A 20,070-nucleotide genomic window follows, 5' to 3' on the forward strand; every position below is an offset into this window, starting at 1 on the left:
GGAGGAGGTGAACGAGCAGCAGGAGGAGTAGGAGCAGGAGGAGGAGAACGAGCAGGAGGAGGAGAACGAGCAGGAGGTGGAGAAGGCGCAAGATGAGGAGAAGGAGCAGGAGGTGGAGAAGGAACAGGAGGTGGAGTAGGAGCAGGAGAAGGAGAAGGAGCAGGAGGTGGAGAAGGAGCAGGGGAGCGAGATGGAGCAGGATTGCGAGAAGGAGCATGAGGACGAGAAGGAGCAGGAGGGCGATAAGGAGCAGGAGGGCGACAAGCAGCAGGTGGGCGCCGAGGAGCAGGAGGTGGACAAGGGGCACGAGATGGACAAGGAGCAGGAGGTGGACAAGACGCAGGAGGTTGACAAGGAGCAGGAGGTGGAGAAGGAAGTGGATGAGGAGAAGGATGTGGAGAAGGAGCAGGAGGATGAGAATGAACAGGAGAAGGAGAAGAAGCAATAGGTGGAGAAGGAGCAGGAAGCGGAGACCGACGAGGATGAGGAGCAGGAGAAGGAGTTGGAGAAGAAGCAGAGGAGGAGCAGGAGCAGGAGGAGGATTAGGAGCAGGAGGAGGAGAAGGAGTAGGTGGTGGAGATGGAGCAGGGGGAGGAGAAGGAGCAGGAAGAGGAGAAGGAGCAGGAGGTGGAAATGGAGCAAGAAGAGGAGAGGGAGCAGGAGGTGGAGAAGGAGCAGGAGGTGGAGAAGGAGCAGGAGGTGGAGAAGGAGCAGGAGGGAGACAAGGAGCAGGAGGTGGAGAAGGAGCAGGAGGAGGAGAAGGAGCAGGAGGTGGAGAAGGAGCAGGAGATGGAGATGGAGAAGTAACAGCAGGAGCAGAAGAAGCAGCAGGAGGAGAAGTAACAGCAGGAGGAGACGGAGCAGAAGCGGGTGAAGGAGCACAAGCAGGAGTAGGAGCAGGAGCGGGAGAAGGAGCATGAAGTGGAGAAGGAGCAGGAGGAGGAGTTTGAGCAAAAGCCCAGAAGGAGCAGGAGGTGGAGAATGATGAGGAGGTGGAGAAGGAGCAGGAGGTGGAGAAGGAGCAGGAGGTGGACAAGGAGCAGGAGGGAGACAAGGAGCGTGAGGTGAAAAAGGAGCAGGAGGAGGAGAAGGATGAGAAGAAGGTGGAGGAGGTGGTGAATGAGCAGGAGTGGAGAAGGAGCAGCAGGTGGAGAAGGAGCAGGAGGTGGAGAAGGAGCAGGAGTGGAAAAGGAGCAGGAGTGGAAAAGGAGCAGGAGGTGGAGAAGGTGCAGGAGGGCAGGAAGTAGCAGGATGGCGAGAAGGAGCAGGAGGTGGACAAGGAGCAGGAGATGGACAAGGAGCAGGAGATGGACAAGGAGCAGGAGGTGGACAAGGAGCAGGAGGTGGACAAGGAGCAGGAGGTGGACAAGGAGCAGGAGGTGGACAAGGATCAGGAGGTGGACAAGGAGCAGGAGGTTGAAAAGGACGGGGAGAAGGAGCAGGAAGGGGAGAAGGAGCAGGAGGGGGGGAAGGAGGAGGAGGTGGAGACGGAGCAGGAGGAGGAGAAGGTGCAGGAGGAGGAGAAGGAACAGGAGGAGGAGAAGGAGCAGCAGTGGAAAAGGTGCAGGAGATGAAGAAGGTGCAGGAGGAGGAGAAGGATCAGGAGGTGGAGAAGGAGCAGGAGGTGGAGAAGGATCAGGAGGTGGAGAAGGATCAGGAGGTGGAGAAGGAGCAGTAGGTGGAGACGGAGCAGGAGGAGGAGAAGGTGCAGGAGGAGGAGAAGGAGCAGTAGGTGGAGAAGGATCAGGAGGTGGAGAAGGAGCAAGAGATGCAGAAGGAGCAGGAGGTGGAGACGGAGCAGGAGGAGGAGAAGGTGCAGGAGGAGGAGAAGGAGCAGGAGGAGGAGAAGGAGCAGGAGGAGGAGAAGGTGCAGGAGAAGAAGAAGGAGCAGGAGGAGGAGTAGGAGCAGGAGGAGGAGAAGGAGCAAGAGGTGGAGAAGGCGCAAGATGAGGAGAAGGAGCAGGAGGTAGAGAAGGAACAGGAGGTGGAGTAGGAAGTGGAGGAGGAGAAGGATGTGGAGAAGGAGAAGGAGGAGGAGAATGAACAGGAGAAGGAGAAGAAGCAATAGGTGGAGAAGGAGCAGGAGGCGGAGACCGACGAGGATGAGGTGCAGGAGAAGGAGTTGGAGAAGAAGCAGAGGAGGAGCAGGAGTAGGAGGAGAAGAAGGGGCAGGAGATGGAGAAGGAGCAGGAGAAGAAGAAGGAGCAGGAGGAGGATTAGGAGCAGGAGGAGGAGAAGGGGTAGGTGGTGGAGATGGAGCAGGGGGAGGAGAAGGAGCAGGAGGAGGAGAAGGAGCAGGAGGTGGAGATGGAGCAAGAAGAGGAGAGGGAGCAGGAAGTGGAGAAGGAGCAGGAAGTGGAGAAGGAGCAGGAGGTGGAGAAGGAGCAGGAGGTGGAGAAGGAGCAGGAGGGAGACAAGGAGCAGGAGGTGGAGAAGGAGCAGGAGGAGGAGAAGGAGGAGAAGAAGGAACAGGAGGTAGTGAATGAGCAGGAGAGGAGAAGGAGCAGGAGGTGGAGAAGGAGCAGGAGGTGGACAAGGAGCAGGAGATGGACAAGGAGCAGGAGATGGACAAGGAGCAGGAGGTGGACAAGGAGCAGGAGGTGGACAAGGAGCAGGAGGTGGACAAGGAGCAGGAGGTGGACAAGGAGCAGGAGTTGGACAAGGAGCAGGAGGTTGAAAAGGACGAGGAGAAGGAGCAGGAAGGGGAGAAGGAGCAGGAGGGGGAGAAGGAGGAGGAGGTGGAGACGGAGCAGGAGGAGGAGAAGGTGCAGGAGGAGGAGAAGGAACAGGAGGAGGAGAAGGAGCAGCAGTGGAAAAGGTGCAGGAGATGAAGAAGGTGCAGGAGGAGGAGATGGATCAGGAGGTGGAGAAGGAGCAGGAGGTGGAGAAGGATCAGGAGGTGGAGAAGGATCAGGAGGTGGAGAAGGAGCAGGAGGTGGAGACGGAGCAGGAGGAGGAGAAGGTGCAGGAGGAGGAGAAGGAGCAGGAGGAGGAGATGGAGCAGGAGGGGGATAAGGAGCAGGAGGGCGCGGAGGAGCAGGAGGTGGACAAGGGGCAGGAGATGGACAAGGACCAGGAGGTGGACAAGGAGCAGGAGGTGGACAAGGAGCAGGAGGTGGATAAGGAGAAGGAGGTTGAAAAGGACGGGGAGAAGGAGCAGGAAGGGGAGAAGGAGCAGGAGGGGGAGAAGGAGGAGGAGATGGTGAAGGAGCAGGAGGTGTACAAGTAGCAGGAGGGGAAGGAGGAGGACGAGGAAGAGAACGAGCAGGAGCTGGAGATTGAGCAGAAATTGAGAAGGAGCAGGAGGGGAAGAAGGAGCAGGCGGAGAAGAAGGAGCAGGAGAAGGAGAAGGAGCAGGAGAAGGATAAGGAGCTGGAGGTGGAGGAGGAACAGGAGGAGGAGAAGGGGCAGGAGGAGGTGAACGAGCAGCAGGAGGAGTAGGAGCAGGAGGAGGAGAACGAGCAGGAGGTGTAGAAGGCGCAAGATGAGGAGAAGGAGCAGGAGGTGGAGAAGGAGCAGTAGGTGGAGAAGGAGCAAGAGGTGGAGAAGGAGCAAGAGGTGGAGAAGGAGCAGGAGGTGGAGACGGAGCAGGAGGAGGAGAAGGTGCAGGAGGAGGAGAAGGAGCAGGAGGAGGAGAAGGAGCAGGAGGAGGAGAAGGTGCAGGAAAGAAGAAGGAGCAGGAGGAGGAGTAGGAGCAGGAGGAGGAGAAGGAGCAAGAGGTGGAGAAGGCGCAAGATGAGGAGAAGGAGCAGGAGGTAGAGAAGGAACAGGAGGTGGAGTAGGAAGTGGAGGAGGAGAAGGATGTGGAGAAGGAGCAGGAGGAGGAGAATGAACAGGAGACGGAGAAGAAGCAATAGGTGGAGAAGGAGCAGGAGGCGGAGACCGACGAGGATGAGGTGCAGGAGAAGGAGTTGGAGAAGAAGCAGAGGAGGAGCAGGAGTAGGAGGAGAAGAAGGGGCAGGAGATGGAGAAGGAGCAGGAGAAGAAGAAGGAGCAGGAGGAGGATTAGGGGCAGGAGGAGGAGAAAGGGTAGGTGGTGGAGATGGAGCAGGGGGAGGAGAAGGAGCAGGAGGAGGAGAAGGAGCAGGAGGTGGAGATGGAGCAAGAAGAGGAGAGGGAGCAGGAAGTGGAGAAGGAGCAGGAAGTGGAGAAGGAGCAGGAGGTGGAGAAGGAGCAGGAGGTGGAGAAGGAGCAGGAGGTGGAGAAGGAGCAGGAGGGAGACAAGGAGCAGGAGGTGGAGAAGGAGCAGGAGGAGGAGAAGGAGGAGAAGAAGGAACAGGAGGTAGTGAATGAGCAGGAGAGGAGAAGGAGCAGGAGGTGTAGAAGGAGCAGGAGATGGAGATGGAGAAGTAGCAGCAGGAGCAGAAGAAGCAGCAGGAGGAGAAGTAACAGCAGGAGGAGACGGAGCAGAAGCGGGTGAAGGAGCACAAGCAGGAGTTGGCGCAGGAGCGGGAGAAGGAGCATGAAGTGGAGAAGGAGCAGGAGGAGGAGTTTGAGCAAAAGCCGAGAAGGAGCAGGAGGTGGAGAATTATGAGGAGGTGGAGAAGGAGCAGAGGTGGAGAACAAGGAGGAGGAGGAGATTGAGCAAGAGGAGGAGGGAGAGCTGGAGGAGCTGAAGGAGCAGGAGGAGGAGGAGGAGGAAAACGAGCAGGTGGAGGTTGAGCAGCAGGTTGAGAATGAGCAGGAGGTGGAGAAGGAGCAGGAGGAGGAGTTTGAGCAGGAAGGGGAGAAGGAGCAGGAGGGGGAGAAGGAGCAGGAGGGAAGAAGGAGCAGGAGGTGGAGAAGGAGCAGGAGGGGGAGGAGGAGGAGAAGGAGCAGGAGGAGGAGAAGGCGAAAGATGAGGAGAAGGAGCAGGAGGTGGAGAAGGAGCAGGAGGTGGACAAGGAGCAGGGGGGAGACAAGGAGCGTGAGGTGAAAAAGGAGCAGGAGGAGGAGAAGGAGGAGATGAAGGTGAAGGAGGTGGTGAATGAGCAGGAGTGGAGAAGGAGCAGCAGGTGGAGAAGGAGCAGGAGGTGGAGAAGGAGCAGGAGTGGAAAAGGAGCAGGAGGTGGAGAAGGTGCAGGAGGGCAGGAAGTAGCAGGATGGCGAGAAGGAGCAGGAGGTGGACAAGGAGCAGGAGATGGACAAGGAGCAGGAGGTGGACAAGGAGCAGGAGGTGGACAAGGAGCAGGAGGTGGACAAGGACGGGGAGAAGGAGCAGGAAGGGGAGAAGGAGCAGGAGGTGGAGAAGGAGGAGGAGGTGGAGACGGAGCAGGAGGAGGAGAAGGTGCAGGAGGAGGAGAAGGAACAGGAGGAGGAGAAGGAGCAGCAGTGGGAAAGTTGCAGGAGACGAAGAAGGAGCAGGAGGAGGAGTAGGAGCAGGAGGAGGAGAAGGAGCAAGATGATGAGAAGGATCAGGAGGTGGAGAAGGAGCAGGAGGTGGAGAAGGATCAGGAGGTTGAGAAGGAGCAAGAGGTGGAGAAGGAGCAGGAGGTGGAGACGGAGCAGGCGGAGGAGAAGGTGCAGGAGGAGGAGAAGGAGCAGGAGGAGGAGATGGAGCAGGAGGGGGATAAGGTGCAGGAGGGCGCGGAGGAGCAGGAGGTGGACAAGGGGCAGGAGATGGACAAGGAGCAGGAGGTGGACAAGGAGCAGGAGGTTGAAAAGGACGGGGAGAAGGAGCAGGAAGGGGAGAAGGAGCAGGAGGGGGAGAAGGATGAGGAGGGGGTGAAGGAGCAGGAGGTGTACAAGTAGCAGGAGGGGAAGGAGGAGGACGAGGAAGAGAACGAGCAGGAGCTGGAGATTGAGCAGAAATTGAGAAGGAGCAGGAGGGGAAGAAGGAGCAGGCGGAGAAGAAGGAGCAGGAGAACTCAGGGCATGGATGGGTACATGGGACTGGGATGTTATAGCTATTACTGAAACATGGCTAAGGGAGGGGCAGGACTGGCAGCTCAATGTTCCAGGGTACAGATGCTATCGGAAAGATCGAGCAGGAGGTAAGAGAGGAGGGGGAGTTGCGTTCTTGATTCGGGAGAACATCACGGCAGTAGTGAGAGGGGTTATATCCGAGGGTTCGCCCACTGAGTCCATATGGGTAGAACTGAAAAATAAGAAGGGAGAGATCACTTTGATAGGATTGTACTACAGACCCCCAAATAGTCAACGGGAAATTGAGGAGCAAATATGTAAGGAGATTACAGACAGCTGCAAGAAAAATAGGGTGGTAATAGTAGGGGACTTTAACTTTCCCAACATTGACTGGGACAGCCATAGCATTAGGGGCTTGGATGGAGAGAAATTTGTTGAGTGTATTCAGGAGGAATTTCTCATTCAGTATGTGGATGGCCCGACTAGAGAGGGGGCAAAACTTGACCTCCTCTTGGGAAATAAGGAAGGGCAGGTGACAGAAGTGTTAGTGAGGGATCACTTTGGGACCAGTGATCATAATTCCATTAGTTTTAAGATAGCTATGGAGAAGGATAGGTCTGACCCAAAAGTTAAAATTCTAAATTGGGGAAAGGCCAATTTTGATGGTATTAGACAGGAACTTTCAGAAGTTGATTGGGAGAGTCTGTTGGCAGGCAAAGGGACGTCTGGTAAGTGGGAGGCTTTCAAAAGTGTGTTAACCAGGGTTCAGTGTAAGCACATTCCTTATAAAGTGAAGGGCAAGGCTGGTAGAAGTAGGGAACCTTGGATGACTCGGGAGATTGAGGCACTCGTCAAAAATAAGAAGGAGGCATATGACATGCATAGGCAGCTGGGATCAAGTGGATCCCTTGAAGAGTACAGAGATTGCCGGAGTAGAGTTAAGAGAGAAATCAGGAGGGCAAAAAGGGGATATGAGATTGCTTTGGCAGATCAGGCAAAGGTGAATCCAAAGAGCTTCTACAAATACATAAACGGCAAAAGGGTAACTAGGGAGAGAGTAGGGCCTCTTAAGGATCAACAAGGTCATCTATGTGCGGAACCACAAGAGATGGGTGAGATCCTGAATGAATATTTCACATCGGTATTTACGGTTGAGAAAGGCATGGATGTTAGGGAACTTGGGGAAATAAATAGTGATGTCTTGAGGAGTGTACATATTACAGAGAGGGAGGTGCTGGAAGTCTTAACGCGCATCAAGGTAGATAAATCTCCGGGACCTGATGAAATGTATCCCAGGACGTTATGGGAGGTGAGGGAGGAAATTGCGGGTCCCCTAGCAGAGATATTTGAATCATCCACCGCTACAGGTGAGGTGCCTGAAGATTGGAGGGTAGCAAATGTTGTGCCTTTGTTTAAGAAGGGCGGCAGGGAAAAGCCTGGGAACTACAGACCAGTGAGCCTGACATCTGTAGTGGGTAAGTTGTTAGAGGGTATTCTGAGGGACAGAATCTACAGGCATTTGGAGAGGCAGGGACTAATTAGGAACAGTCAGCATGGTTTTGTGAGAGGAAAATCATGTCTCACGAATTTGATTGAGTTTTTTGAAGGGGTAACCAAGAAGATAGATGAGGGCTGTGCAGTAGACGTGGTCTACATGGACTTCAGCAAAGCATTTGACAAGGTACCGCATGGTAGGTTGTTACATAAGGTTAAATCTCATGGGATCCAAGGTGAGGTAGCCAATTGGATACAAAATTGGCTTGACGACAGAAGACAGAGGGTGGTTGTCGAGGGTTGTTTTTCAAACTGGATGCCTGTGTCCAGCGGTGTGCCTCAGGGATCGGTGCTGGGTCCGCTGTTATTTGTTATTTATATTAATGATTTGGATGAGAATTTAGGAGGCATGGTTAGTAAGTTTGCAGATGACACCAAGATTGGTGGCATTGTGGACAGTGAAGAAGGTTATCTAGGATTGCAACGGGATCTTGATAAATTGGGCCAGTGGGCCGATGAATGGCAGATGGAGTTTAATTTAGATAAATGTGAGGTGATGCATTTTGGTAGATCGAATCGGGCCAGGACCTACTCCGTTAATGGTAGGGCGTTGGGGAGAGTTATAGAACAAAGAGATCTAGGAGTACAGATTCATAGCTCCTTGAAAGTGGAGTCACAGGTGGATAGGGTGGTGAAGAAGGCATTCAGCATGCTTGGTTTCATTGGTCAGAACATTGAATGCAGGAGTTGGGATGTCTTGTTGAAGTTGTACAGGGCATTGGTGAGGCCACACTTGGAGTACTGTGTACAGTTCTGGTCACCCTATTATAGAAAGGATATTATTAAACTAGAAAGAGTGCAGAAAAGATTTACTAGGATGCTACCGGGACTTGATGGTTTGACTTACAGGGAGAGGTTAGACAGACTGGGACTTTATTCCCTGGAGAGTAGGAGGTTAAGGGGTGATCTTATAGAAGTCTATAAAATAATGAGGGGCATAGATAAGGTCGATAGTCAAAATCTTTTCCCAAAGGTAGGGGAGTCTATAACGAGGGGGCACAGATTTAAGGTGAGAGGGGAGAGATACAAAAGGATCCAGAGGGGCAATTTTTTCACTCAAAGGGTGGTGAGTGTCTGGAACGAGCTGCCAGAGGCAGTAGTAGAGGCGGGTACAATTTTGTCTTTTAAAAAGCATTTGGACAGTTACATGGGGAAGATGGGTATCGAGGGATATGGGCCAAGTGCAGGCAATTGGGACTAGCTTAGTGGTATAAACTGGGCGACATGGACATGTTGGGCCGAAGGGCCTGTTTCCATGTTGTAACTTCTATGATTCTATGATTCTATGAGAAGGAGAAGGAGCAGGAGAAGGATAAGGAGCTGGAGGTGGAGGAGGAACAGGAGGAGGAGAAGGGGCAGGAGGAGGTGAACGAGCAGCAGGAGGAGTAGGAGCAGGAGGAGGAGAACGAGCAGGAGGTGGAGAAGGCGCAAGATGAGGAGAAGGAGCAGGAGGTGGAGAAGGAGCAGTAGGTGGAGAAGGAGCAGGAGGTGGAGACGGAGCAGGAGGAGGAGAAGGTGCAGGAGGAGGAGAAGGAGCAGGAGGATGAGAAGGAGCATCAGTGGTAAAGGTGCAGGAGAAGAAGAAGGAGCAGCATGAGGAGTAGGAGCAGGAGGAGGAGAAGGAGCAAGAGGTGGAAAAGGCGCAAGATGAGGAGAAGGAGCAGGAGGTCGAGAAGGAACAGGAGGTGGAGTAGGAAGTGGAGGAGGAGAAGGAGCAGGAGGTGGACAAGAATCAGGAGGTGTACACGGAGGAGGTGGACAAGGAGCAGGAGGTGGACAAGGAGCAGGAGGTTGACAAGGAGCAGGAGGTGGAGAAGGAAGTGGAGGAGGAGAAGGATGTGGCGAAGGAGCAGGAGGAGGAGAATGAACAGGAGAAGGAGAAGAAGCAATAGGTGGAGAAGGAGCAGGAGGCGGAGGAGGACCAGGAGGGGGAGCAGGAGAAGGATTTGGAGATGAAGCAGCAGGAAGAACAGGAGCAGGAGGAGAAGAAGGAGCAGGAGGTGAAGAAGGAGCAGGAGGTGAAGAAGGAGCAGGAGGAGGAGAAGGTGCAGGAAGAGGAGAAGGAGCAGGAGGAGGAGAAGGAGCAGCAGTGGAGAAGGAGCTGGAGAAGAAGAAGTAGCAGGAGGTGGAGTAGGAGCAGGAGGAGGAGTAGGAGCTGGAGGTGGAGAAGGCGCAAGATAAGGAGAAGGAGCAGGAGGTGGAGAAGGAGCAGGAGGTGGAGTAGGAGCAGGAGGTGGAGAAGGAGCAGGAGGTGGAGAAGGAGCAGGGGAGCGAGAAGGAGCAGGAGGGCGATAAGGAGCACGAGGGCGCGGAGGAGCAGGAGGTGGACAAGGAGCAGGAGATGGACAAGGAGCAGGAGTTGGACAAGGAGCAGGAGTTGTACAAGGAGCAGGAGTTGGACAAGGAGCAGGAGGTGGACAAGAATCGGGAGGTGGACACGGAGGAGGAGGTGGACAAGGAGCAGGAGGTGGACAAGGAGCAGGAGGTGGACAAGGAGCAGGAGGTGGAGAAGGAGGTGGAGGAGGAGAAGGAGGTGGAGAAGGAGCAGGAGGAGGAGAAGGAACAGGAGAAGGAGAAGAAGCAATAGGTGGAGAAGGAGCAGGAGGCGGAGAAGGACCAGGATGAGGAGCAGGAGAAGGAGTTGGAGATGAAGCAGGAGGAGGAGCAGGTGCAAGAGGAGAAGAAGGGGCAGGAGGTGGACATGGAGCAGGAGGTGGACATGGAGCAGGTGGTGGACACGGAGCAGGAGGAGGAGTAGGAGGTTGAGGAGGAGAAGGAGGAGGAGAAGGAGCAGCAGTGGAAAAGGTGCAGGAGAAGAAGAAGGAGCAGGAGGAGGAGTAGGAGCAGGAGGAGGAGAAGGAGCAGGAGGTGGAGAAGGAGCAGGAGGTGGAGAAGGAGCAGGAGGTGGAGAAGGAGCAAGAGGTGGAGAAGGAGCAGGAGGTTGAGACGGAGCAGGAGGAGGAGAAGGTGCAGGAGGAGGAGAAGGAGCAGGAGGAGGAGAAGGAGCAGGAGGGCGATAAGGAGCAGGAGGGCGATAAGGAGCAGGAGGGCGCGGAGGAGCAGGAGGTGGACAAGGGGCAGGAGATGGACAAGGAGCAGGAGGTGGACAAGGAGCAGGAGGTGGACAAGGAGCAGGAGGTTGAAAAGGACGGGGAGAAGGAGCAGGAAGGGGAGAAGGAGCAGAAGGGGGAGAAGGAGGAGGAGGGGGTGAAGGAGCAGGAGGTGTACAAGGAGCAGGAGGGGAAGGAGGAGGACGAGGAAGAGAACGAGCAGGAGCTGGAGATTGAGCAGAAATTGAGAAGGAGCAGGAGGGGAAGAAGGAGCAGGCGGAGAAGAAGGAGCAGGAGAAGGAGAAGGAGCAGGAGAAGGATAAGGAGCTGGAGGTGGAGGAGGAACAGGAGGAGGAGAAGGGGCAGGAGGAGGTGAACGAGCAGCAGGAGGAGTAGGAGCAGGAGGTGGAGAACGAGCAGGAGGTGTAGAAGGCGCAAGATGAGGAGAAGGAGCAGGAGGTGGAGAAGGAGCAGTAGGTGGAGAAGGATCAGGAGGTGGAGAAGGATCAGGAGGTGGAGAAGGAGCAGGAGGTGGAGACGGAGCAGGAGGAAGAGAAGGTGCAGGAGGAGGAGAAGGAGCAGGAGGAGGTGAAAGAGCAGCAGTGGAAAAGGTGCAGGAGAAGAAGAAGGAGCAGGAGAAGGAGATTGAGCAGGAGGTGGAGAAGGAGCAGGGGAGCGAGATGGAGCAGGAGTGCGAGAAGGAGCATGAGGACGAGAAGGAGCAGGAGGGCGATAAGGAGCAGGTGGGCGCGGAGGAGCAGGAGGTGGACAAGGGGCACGAGATGGACAAGGAGCAGGAGGTGGACAAGAATCAGGAGGTGGACACGGAGGAGGTGGTGGACAAGGAGCAGGAGGTGGACAAGGAGCAGGAGGTTGGCAAGGAGCAGGAGGTTGACAAGGAGCAGGAGGTGGAGAAGGAAGTGGATGAGGAGAAGGATGTGGAGAAGGAGCAGAAGGAGGAGAATGAACAGGAGAAGGAGAAGAAGCAATAGGTGGAGAAGGAGCTGGAGGCGGAGACCGACGAGGATGAGGAGCAGGAGAAGGAGTTGGAGAAGAAGCAGAGGAGGAGCAGGAGGAGAAGAAGGGGCAGGAGATGGAGAAGGAGCAGGAGAAGAAGATGGAGCAGGAGGAGGATTAGGAGCAGGAGGAGGAGTTTGAGAAGAAGCAGAGGAGGAGCAGGAGCAGGAGGTGGACAAGGGGCACGAGATGGACAAGGAGCAGGAGATGGACAAGGAGCAGGAGGTGGACACGGAGGAGGAGGTGGACAAGGAGCAGGAGGTGGACAAGGAGCAGGAGGTGGACAAGGAGCAGGAGGTGGACAAGGAGCAGGAGGTGGAGAAGGAAGTGGAGGAGGAGAAGGATGTGGAGAAGGAGCAGGAGGAGGAGAATGAACAGGAGAAGGAGAAGAAGCAATAGGTGGAGAAGGAGCAGGAGGCGGAGACCGACGAGGATGAGGAGCAGGAGAAGGATTTGGAGAAGAAGCACAGGAGGAGCAGGAGCAGGAGGAGAAGAAGGGGCACGAGGTGGAGAAGGAGCAGGAGGTGGAGAAGGAGCAGGAGGTGGAGAAGGAGCAGGAGGTGGAGAAGGAGCAGGAGGTGGAGAAGGAGCAGGAGGGAGACAAGGAGCGGGAGGTGGATAAGGAGGAGGAGGTGGACAAGGAGCAGGAGGTTGACCAGGAGCAGGAGGTGTAGAAGGAAGTGGAGGAGGAGATGGATGTGGAGAAGGAGCAGAAGGAGGAGAATGAACAGGAGAAGGAGAAGAAGCAATAGGTGGAGAAGGAGCAGGAGGCGGAGACCGACGAGGATGAGGAGCAGGAGAAGGAGTTGGAGAAGAAGCAGAGGAGGAGCAGGAGCAGGAGGAGAAGAAGGGGCAGGAGATGGAGAAGGAGCAGGAGGTGGTGAAGGAGCAGGAGGTGGAGAAGGAGCAGGAGGTGGAGAAGGAGCAAGAGGTGGAGAAGGAGCAGGAGGTGGAGAAGGAGCAGGAGGGAGACAAGGAGCAGGAGGTGGATAAGGAGGAGGAGGTGGACAAGGAGCAGGAGGTGGACAAGGAGCAGGAGGAGGAGAAGGAGGTGGAGGAGGAGTGGAGTTGGAGAAGGATCAGGAGGACGTGAAGGAACAGGAGGTGGAGAAGAAACAACAGGTGGAGAAGGAGCAGAAGGCGGAGGAGGACCAGGAGGGGGAGCAGGAGATGGATTTGGAGATGAAGCAGCAGGAAGAACAGGAGCAGGAGGAGAAGAAAGAGCAGGAGATTGTGACGGAGCAGGAGGAGGAGAAGGTGCAGGAAGAGGAGAAGGAGCAGGAGGAGGAGAAGGAGCAGCAGTGGAGAAGGAGCAGGAGAAGAAGAAGTAGCAGGATGAGGAGTAGGAGCAGGAGGAGGAGAAGGAGCTGGAGGTGGAGAAGGCGCAAGATAAGGAGAAGGAGCAGGAGGTGGAGAAGGAGCAGGAGGTGGAGTAGGAGCAGGAGAAGGTGAAGGAGCAGGAGGTGGAGAAGGAGCAGGGAAGCGAGAAGGAGCAGGGGAGCGAGAAGGAGCAGGAGGACGAGAAGGAGCAGGAGGGCGATAAGGAGCAGGAGATGGACAAGGAGCAGGAGTTGGACAAGGAGCAGGAGTTGGACAAGGAGCAGGAGGTGGACAAGAATCTGGAGGTGGACAAGAATGAGGAGGTGGACACGGAGGAGGAGGTGGACAAGGAGCAGGAGGTGGACAACGAGCAGGAGGTGGACCAGGAGGTGGAGGAGGAGAAGGAGGTGGAGGAGGAGAAGGAGGTGGAGGAGGAGAAGGAGGTGGAGAAGGAGCAGGAGGAGGAGAAGGAACAGGAGAAGGAAAAGAAGCAATAGGTGGAGAAGGAGCAGGAGGCGGAGAAGCACCAGGATGAGGAGCAGGAGAAGGAGTTGGAGAAGAAGCAGGAGGAGGAGCAGGTGCAAGAGGAGAAGAAGGGGCAGGAGGTGGAGAAGGAGCAGGAGGTGGAGAAGGAGCAGGTGGTGGACATGGAGCAGGAGGTGGAGAAGGAGCAGGAGGTGGAGAAGGAGCAGGAGGTGGACACGGAGCAGGAGGAGGAGAAGGAGGTGGAGGAGGAGTGGAGGTGGAGAAGGATCAGGAGGACGTGAAGGAACAGGAGGTGGAGAAGAAACAACAGGTGGAGAAGGAGCAGAAGGCGGAGGAGGACCAGGAGGGGGAGCAGGAGATGGATTTGGAGATGAAGCAGCAGGAAGAACAGGAGCAGGAGGAGAAGAAAGAGCAGGAGGTTGTGACGGAGCAGGAGGAGGAGAAGGTGCAGGAAGAGGAGAAGGAGCAGGAGGAGGAGAAGGAGCAGCAGTGGAGAAGGAGCAGGAGAAGAAGAAGTAGCAGGAGGAGGAGTAGGAGCAGGAGGAGGAGAAGGAGCTGGAGGTGGAGAAGGCGCAAGATAAGGAGAAGGAGCAGGAGGTGGAGAAGGAGCAGGAGGTGGAGTAGGAGCAGGAGAAGGTGAAGGAGCAGGAGGTGGAGAAGGAGCAGGGAAGCGAGAAGGAGCAGGGGAGCGAGAAGGAGCAGGAGGACGAGAAGGAGCAGGAGGGCGATAAGGAGCAGGAGATGGACAAGGAGCAGGAGTTGGACAAGGAGCAGGAGTTGGACAAGGAGCAGGAGGTGGACAAGAATCTGGAGGTGGACAAGAATGAGGAGGTGGACACGGAGGAGGAGGTGGACAAGGAGCAGGAGGTGGACAACGAGCAGGAGGTGGACAAGGAGGTGGAGGAGGAGAAGGAGGTGGAGGAGGAGAAGGAGGTGGAGGAGGAGAAGGAGGTGGAGAAGGAGCAGGAGGAGGAGAAGGAACAGGAGAAGGAAAAGAAGCAATAGGTGGAGAAGGAGCAGGAGGCGGAGAAGGACCAGGATGAGGAGCAGGAGAAGGAGTTGGAGAAGAAGCAGGAGGAGGAGCAGGTGCAACAGGAGAAGAAGGGGCAGGAGGTGGAGAAGGAGCAGGAGGTGGAGAAGGAGCAGGTGGTGGACATGGAGCAGGAGGTGGAGAAGGAGCAGGAGGTGGAGAAGGAGCAGGAGGTGGACACGGAGCAGGAGGAGGAGTAGGAGTTGGAGGAGGAGAAGTTGGTGGAGGAGGAGAAAGAGGTGGAGAAGGAGCAGGTGGAGGAGAACGAACAGGAGGTGGAGTAGAAGCACTCGGTGGAGACGGAGCAGGATGCGCAGAAGGACCAGGACGGGGAGTAGGAGAAGGAGTTGGAGAAGAAGCAGGTAGAGCAGCAGCAGCAGGAGGAGAAGAAGGAGCAGGAGTTGGAGAAGGAGCAGGAGTTGGAGAAGGAGCAGGAGGTGGACAAGGAGCAGGAGGTGGACAAGGAGCAGGAGGTGGACAAGGAGCAGGAGGTGGACAAGGAGCAGGAGGTGGACAATGAGCAGGAGGTGGACAAGGAGCAGGAGGTGGACAAGGAGCAGGAGGTGGACAAGGAACAGGAGAAGAAGAAGAAGAAGGAGGAGGAGTAGAAGCAGGAGGAGGAGAAGGAGCAGGTGGTGGAGAAGGCGCAAAATGAAAGTGGAGTCACAGGTGGATAGGGTGGTGAAGAAGGCATTCGGCAAGCTTAGTTTCATTGGTCAGAACATTGAATGCAGGACTTGGGATGTCTTGTTGAAGTTGGACAGGGCATTGGTGAGGCCACACTTGGAGTACTGTGCACAGTTTGTGTCACCCTATTATGGAAAGGATATTATTTAACTAGAAAGAGTGCAAAAAAGATTTACTTGCATGCTACCGGGACTTGATGATTTGACTTATAGGGAGATATTAGACAGAGTGGGACTTTTTTCCCTGGAGAGTAGGAGGTTAAGGGGTGATCTTATAGAAGTCTACAAAATAATGAGGGGCATAGATAAGGTCGATAGTCAAAATCTTTTCCCAAAGGTAGGGGAGTCCATAACGAGGGGGCATAGATTTAAGTTGAGAGGGGAGAGATACAAAAGGGTCCAGAGGGGCAATTTTTCACTCAAAGGGTGGTGAGTGTCTGGAACGAGCTGCCAGAGGCAGTGGTAGAGGCGGGTACAATTTTGTCTTTTAAAAAGCATTTGGACAGTTACATGGGTAAGATGGGGATAGAGGGATATGGGCCAAGTGCAGGAATTTGGGACTGGCTTAGTGGTATAAACTGGCAACATGGACATGTTAGGCCGAAGGGCCTGTTTCCATGTTGTAACTTCTGTGATTCTATGATTCTATGAGAAGCAGCAGGAGGTGGAGAAGGAGCAGGAGTTGGAGAAGGATCAGGAGAAGGAGAAGGAGCAGGAGGTTGAGAACGAGCAGGAGGTGGAGACTGAGCAGGATGAGGAGAAGGAGCAGGAGGGCAACAAGGAGCAGGAGGAAGTCAAGGAGCAGGAGGTGGAAAGGGAGCAGGAGGAGGAGAAGGAGGAGAAGAAGGAGCAGGAGGCGGTGAATGAGCGGGAGTGGAGAAGGAGCAGGAGGTGGAGAAGGAGCAGGAGGGCAGGAAGTAGCAGGAGTTGGAGAAGGAGCAGGAGGTGGAGAAGGAGCAGGAGGGAGACAAGGAGCAGGAGGAAGACAAGGAGCAGGAGGTGGAAAAGGACCATGAGGAGGAGAAGGAGGAGAAGAAGGGGCAGGAGTTGGACAAGGAGCAGGAGGTGGACAAGGAGCAGGAGGTGCACAAGGAGCAGGAGGTGGACAAGGAGCAGGAGGTGGACAAGGAGGTGGAGGAGGAGAAGGAGGTGGAGAAGGAGCAGAATGAGGAGAACGAACAGGAGGTGGAGAAGAAGCAATATGTGGAGAAGGAGCAGGAGACGGAGAAGGTCCAGGAGGGGGAGTAGGAGAGTGAGTTGGAGAAGAAGCAGGAGGAGGGGCAGGAGCAGGAGGAGAAGAAGGATCAGGAGGTGGAGAAGGAGACGAAGCAGGAGTGGAGAAGGAGCAGCAGGTGGAGAAGGAGCAGCAGGTGGAGAAGGGGCAGGAGGGCGAGAAGGAGCAGGAGGGCGAGAAGGAGCAGGAGGGCGAGAAGGAGCACTTGGTGGACAAGGAGCAGGAGGGAGACAAGCAGCAGAAGGAAGACAAGGAGCAGGAGGTGGAAAAGTAGCAGGAGGAGGAGGAGGAGGAGAAGAAGGAGCAGGAGGTGGTGAATGAGCAGGAGTGGAGAAGGAGCAGGAGGTGGAGAAGGAGCAGGAGGGCAGGAAGTAGCCGGAGTTGGAGAAGGAGCAGGAGGTGGAGAAGGAGCAGGAGGGAGACAAGGAGCAGGAGGAAGACAAGGAGCAGGAGGTGGAAAAGGACCATGAGGAGGAGAAGAAGGAGAAGAAGGGGCAGGAGTTGGACAAGGTGCAGGAGGTGAATAGGGAGCAGGAGGTGGACAAGGAGCAGGAGGTGGACAAGGAGCAGGAGGAGGAGAAGGAAGTGGACGAGGACAAGGAGGTGGAGAAGGAGCAGGAGGCAGAAAAGGAGCAGGAGGAAGACAAGGTGCAGGAGGTGCAGAAGGAGCAGGAGGACGAGAAGAAGGAGAAGAAGGAGCAGGAGGTGGTGAATGAGCAGGAGTGGAGAAGGAGCAGGAGGTGGAGAAGGAGCAGGAGGGCAGGAAGGAGCCGGAGGGCGAGAAGGAGCAGGAGGTGGACAAGTTGCAGGAGGTGGACAAGGAGCAGGAGGTGGACAAGGAGCAGGAGGTTGACAAGGAGCAGGAGGTGGACAACTCTCAGGAGCTGGAGATTGCCCAGGAATTGAGAAGGAGCAGGAGGACAAGTTGGAGCAGGGGGAGAAGAAGGAGCAGGAGAAGGAGAAGGAGAAGTAGAAGGAGCAGGAGGTGGAGAAGGATCAGGAGGGAGACAAGGAGCAGGAGGTGGAGGAGGAGCAGGAGGAGGAGAAGGAGGAGAAGAAGCAGCAGCAGGTGGTGAATGAGCAGGAGTGGAGAAGGAGCAGCAGGTGGAGAAGGAACATTAGGTGGAGAAGGAGCAAGAGGGCGAGAAGGAGAAGGAGTGCCAGAAGAAGCAGGTGGGCGAGATGGAGCAGGAGGTGGACAATGAGCAGGAGGTGGACAATGAGCAGGAGGTGGACAATGAGCAGGAGGTGGACAATGAGCACGAGGTGGACACGGAGCACGAGGTGGACACGGAGCACGAGGTGGACACGGAGCACGAGGTGGACACGGAGCACGAGGTGGACACGGAGCGGCAGGTGGACAAGGAGCAGGGAGCAGGAGGAGGAGAAGTAGGTGGAGGAGGAGGAGACGGTGGAGATGGAGCGGTGGAAGAGAAGGAGCAGGAGGTGGATCAGGCGCAAGATGAGTCGCAGCAGGAGGTGGAGAAGGAGCAGGAGGTGGAGAAGGAGCAGGAGAAGGAGAAGGAGCAGGAGGTGGAGAGTGAGCAGGAGGGCAGGAAGTAGCAGGAGTTGGAGAAGGAGCAGGAGGTGGAGAAGGAGCAGGAGGGAGACAAGGAGCAGGAGGAAGACAAGGAGCAGTAGGTGGAAAAGGATCATGAGGAGGAGAAGGAGGTGAAGAAGGGGCAGGAGTTGGACAAGGAGCAGGAGGTGGACAGGGAGCAGGAGGTGGACAGGGAGCAGGAGGTGGACAAGGAGCAGGAGGAGGAGAAGGAGGTGGAGGAGGAGAAGGATGTGGAGAAGGAGCAGGAGACGGAGAAGGACCAGGAGGGGGAGTGGGAGAATGAGTTGGAGAAGAAGCAGGAGGAGGGGCAGGAGCAGGAGGAGAAGAAGGAGCAGGAGGTGGAGAAGGAGCAGGAGAAGGAGACGAAGCAGGAGTGGAGAAGGAGCAGCAGTTGGAGAAGGAGCAGCAGTTGGAGAAGGAGCAGGAGGGCGAGAAGGAGCAGGTGGGCGAGTAGGAGCAGGAGGCCGAGAAGGAGCAGGAGGGCGAGAAGGAGCAGGAGGGCGAGAAGGAGCAGGAGGGCGAGAAAAAGCAGGAGGTGGACAAGAAGAATGAAGTGGACAAGGTGCAGGAGGTGGACAAGGAGCAGGAGGTGGGCAAGGAGCAAAAGGAGGAGAATGAGTTGGAGGAGGACAAGGAGGCGGAGATGCAGCAGGAGGCAGAAAAGAAGCAGGAGTGAGACAAGGTGCAGGAGGTGCAGAAGGAGCAGGAGGACTAGAAGGAGGAGAAGAAGGAGCAGGAGGTGGTGAATGAGCAGGAGTGGAGAAGGAGCAGGAGGTGGAGAAGGAGCAGGAGGTGGAGAAGGAGCAGGAGGGCAGGAAGGAGCAGGAGGGCGAGAAGGAGCAGGAGGTGGTCAAGGGGCAGGAGGTTGACAAGGAGCAGGAGGTGGACAATTAGCAGGAGCCGGAGATGGCCCAGGAATTGAGAAGGAGCAGGAGGAGAAGATGGAGCAGGCGGAGAAGAAGGAGCAGGAGAAGGAGAAGGAGAAGGAGAAGAAGGAGAAGGAGCAGGAGGTGGAGAAGGATCAGGAGGGAGACAAGGCCGGGCGGTGGAGGAGGAGCAGGAGGAGGAGAAGGAGGAGAAGAAGCAGCAGGAGGTGGTGAATGAGCAGGAGTGGAGAAGGAGCAGCAGGTGGAGAAGGAAAATTAGGTGGAGAAGGAGCAAGAGGGCGAGAAGGAGCAGGAGTGCGAGAAGAAGCAGGTGGGCGAGAAGGAGCAGGAGGGCTCGATGGAGCAGGAGGTGGACAATGAGCAGGAGGTGGACAAGGAGCAGGAGGTGGACAAGGAGCAGGAGGTGGAAACGGAGCAGGAGGTGGACACGGAGCAGGAGGTGGACACGGAGCAGGAGGTGGACACGGAGCACGAGGTGGACAAGGAGCAGGAGGTGTACAAGGAGCAGGAGGTGGTCGAGAAGCGGCAGGTGGACAGGGAGCAGGAGGAGGAGAAGTAGGTGGAGGAGGAGGAGACGGTGGAGATGGAGCAGGGGGAGGAGAAGGTACCGGAGGTGGAGAAGAAGCATTAGTTGGAGATGGAGCACGACGTGTAGAAGGACCAGGAGGAGGAGTAGGAGAAGGAGTTGGAGAAGATGCAGGAGGAGGAGCAGGAGCAGCAGGAGAAGAAGGAGCATGAGGTGGAGAAGGAGCAGGAGGTGGAGAAGGAGCAGGAGGTGGAGAAGGAGCAGGAGGAGGATAAGGAGCAGGAGGTGGAGAAGGAGCAGGAGGAGGAGAAGGAGCAGGAGGAGGAGAAGGAGCAGGAGTGGAGAACCAGCAAGAGAAGAAGAAGGAGAAGGAGGAGGAGTAGGAGCAGGAGGAGGAGAAGGAGCAGGAGGTGGAGATGGAGCAGGAGCAGGTGAAGGAGCAGGAGGGGGAGAAAGAGCTGGATGGGGAGAATGAGCTGAGGGGGAGAAGGAGCAGGCGGTGGACAAGGAGCAGGAGGGGGTGGAGGAGGACGAGGAGGAGAAGGAGCAGGAGCTGGAGATGGAGCAGGAATTGAAAAGGAGGAGGAGGACAAGAAGGAGCAGGTGAAGAAGATGGAGCAGGAGGTGGTGAATGAGCAGGAGTGGAGAAGGAGCAGCAGGTGTAGAAGGAGCATGAGGTGGAGAAAGAGCAGCAGGGCGAGAAAAAGCAGGAGGGCAAGAAGGACCAGGAGGTCGAGAAGGAGCAGGAGGAGGAAAAGGAGGTGGATGAGGAGAAGGAGGGGGTGAAAGAGCAGGAGGGGGACAAGGAGCAGGAGGTGGAGAAGGAGCAGGAGGGGGAGTAGGAACAGAAGAAGGAGAAGCAGCAGGAGAAGGAG

This window comes from Heptranchias perlo, chromosome 36, assembly GCF_035084215.1.
Source record: "Heptranchias perlo isolate sHepPer1 chromosome 36, sHepPer1.hap1, whole genome shotgun sequence".
Taxonomy (NCBI): domain Eukaryota; kingdom Metazoa; phylum Chordata; class Chondrichthyes; order Hexanchiformes; family Hexanchidae; genus Heptranchias; species Heptranchias perlo.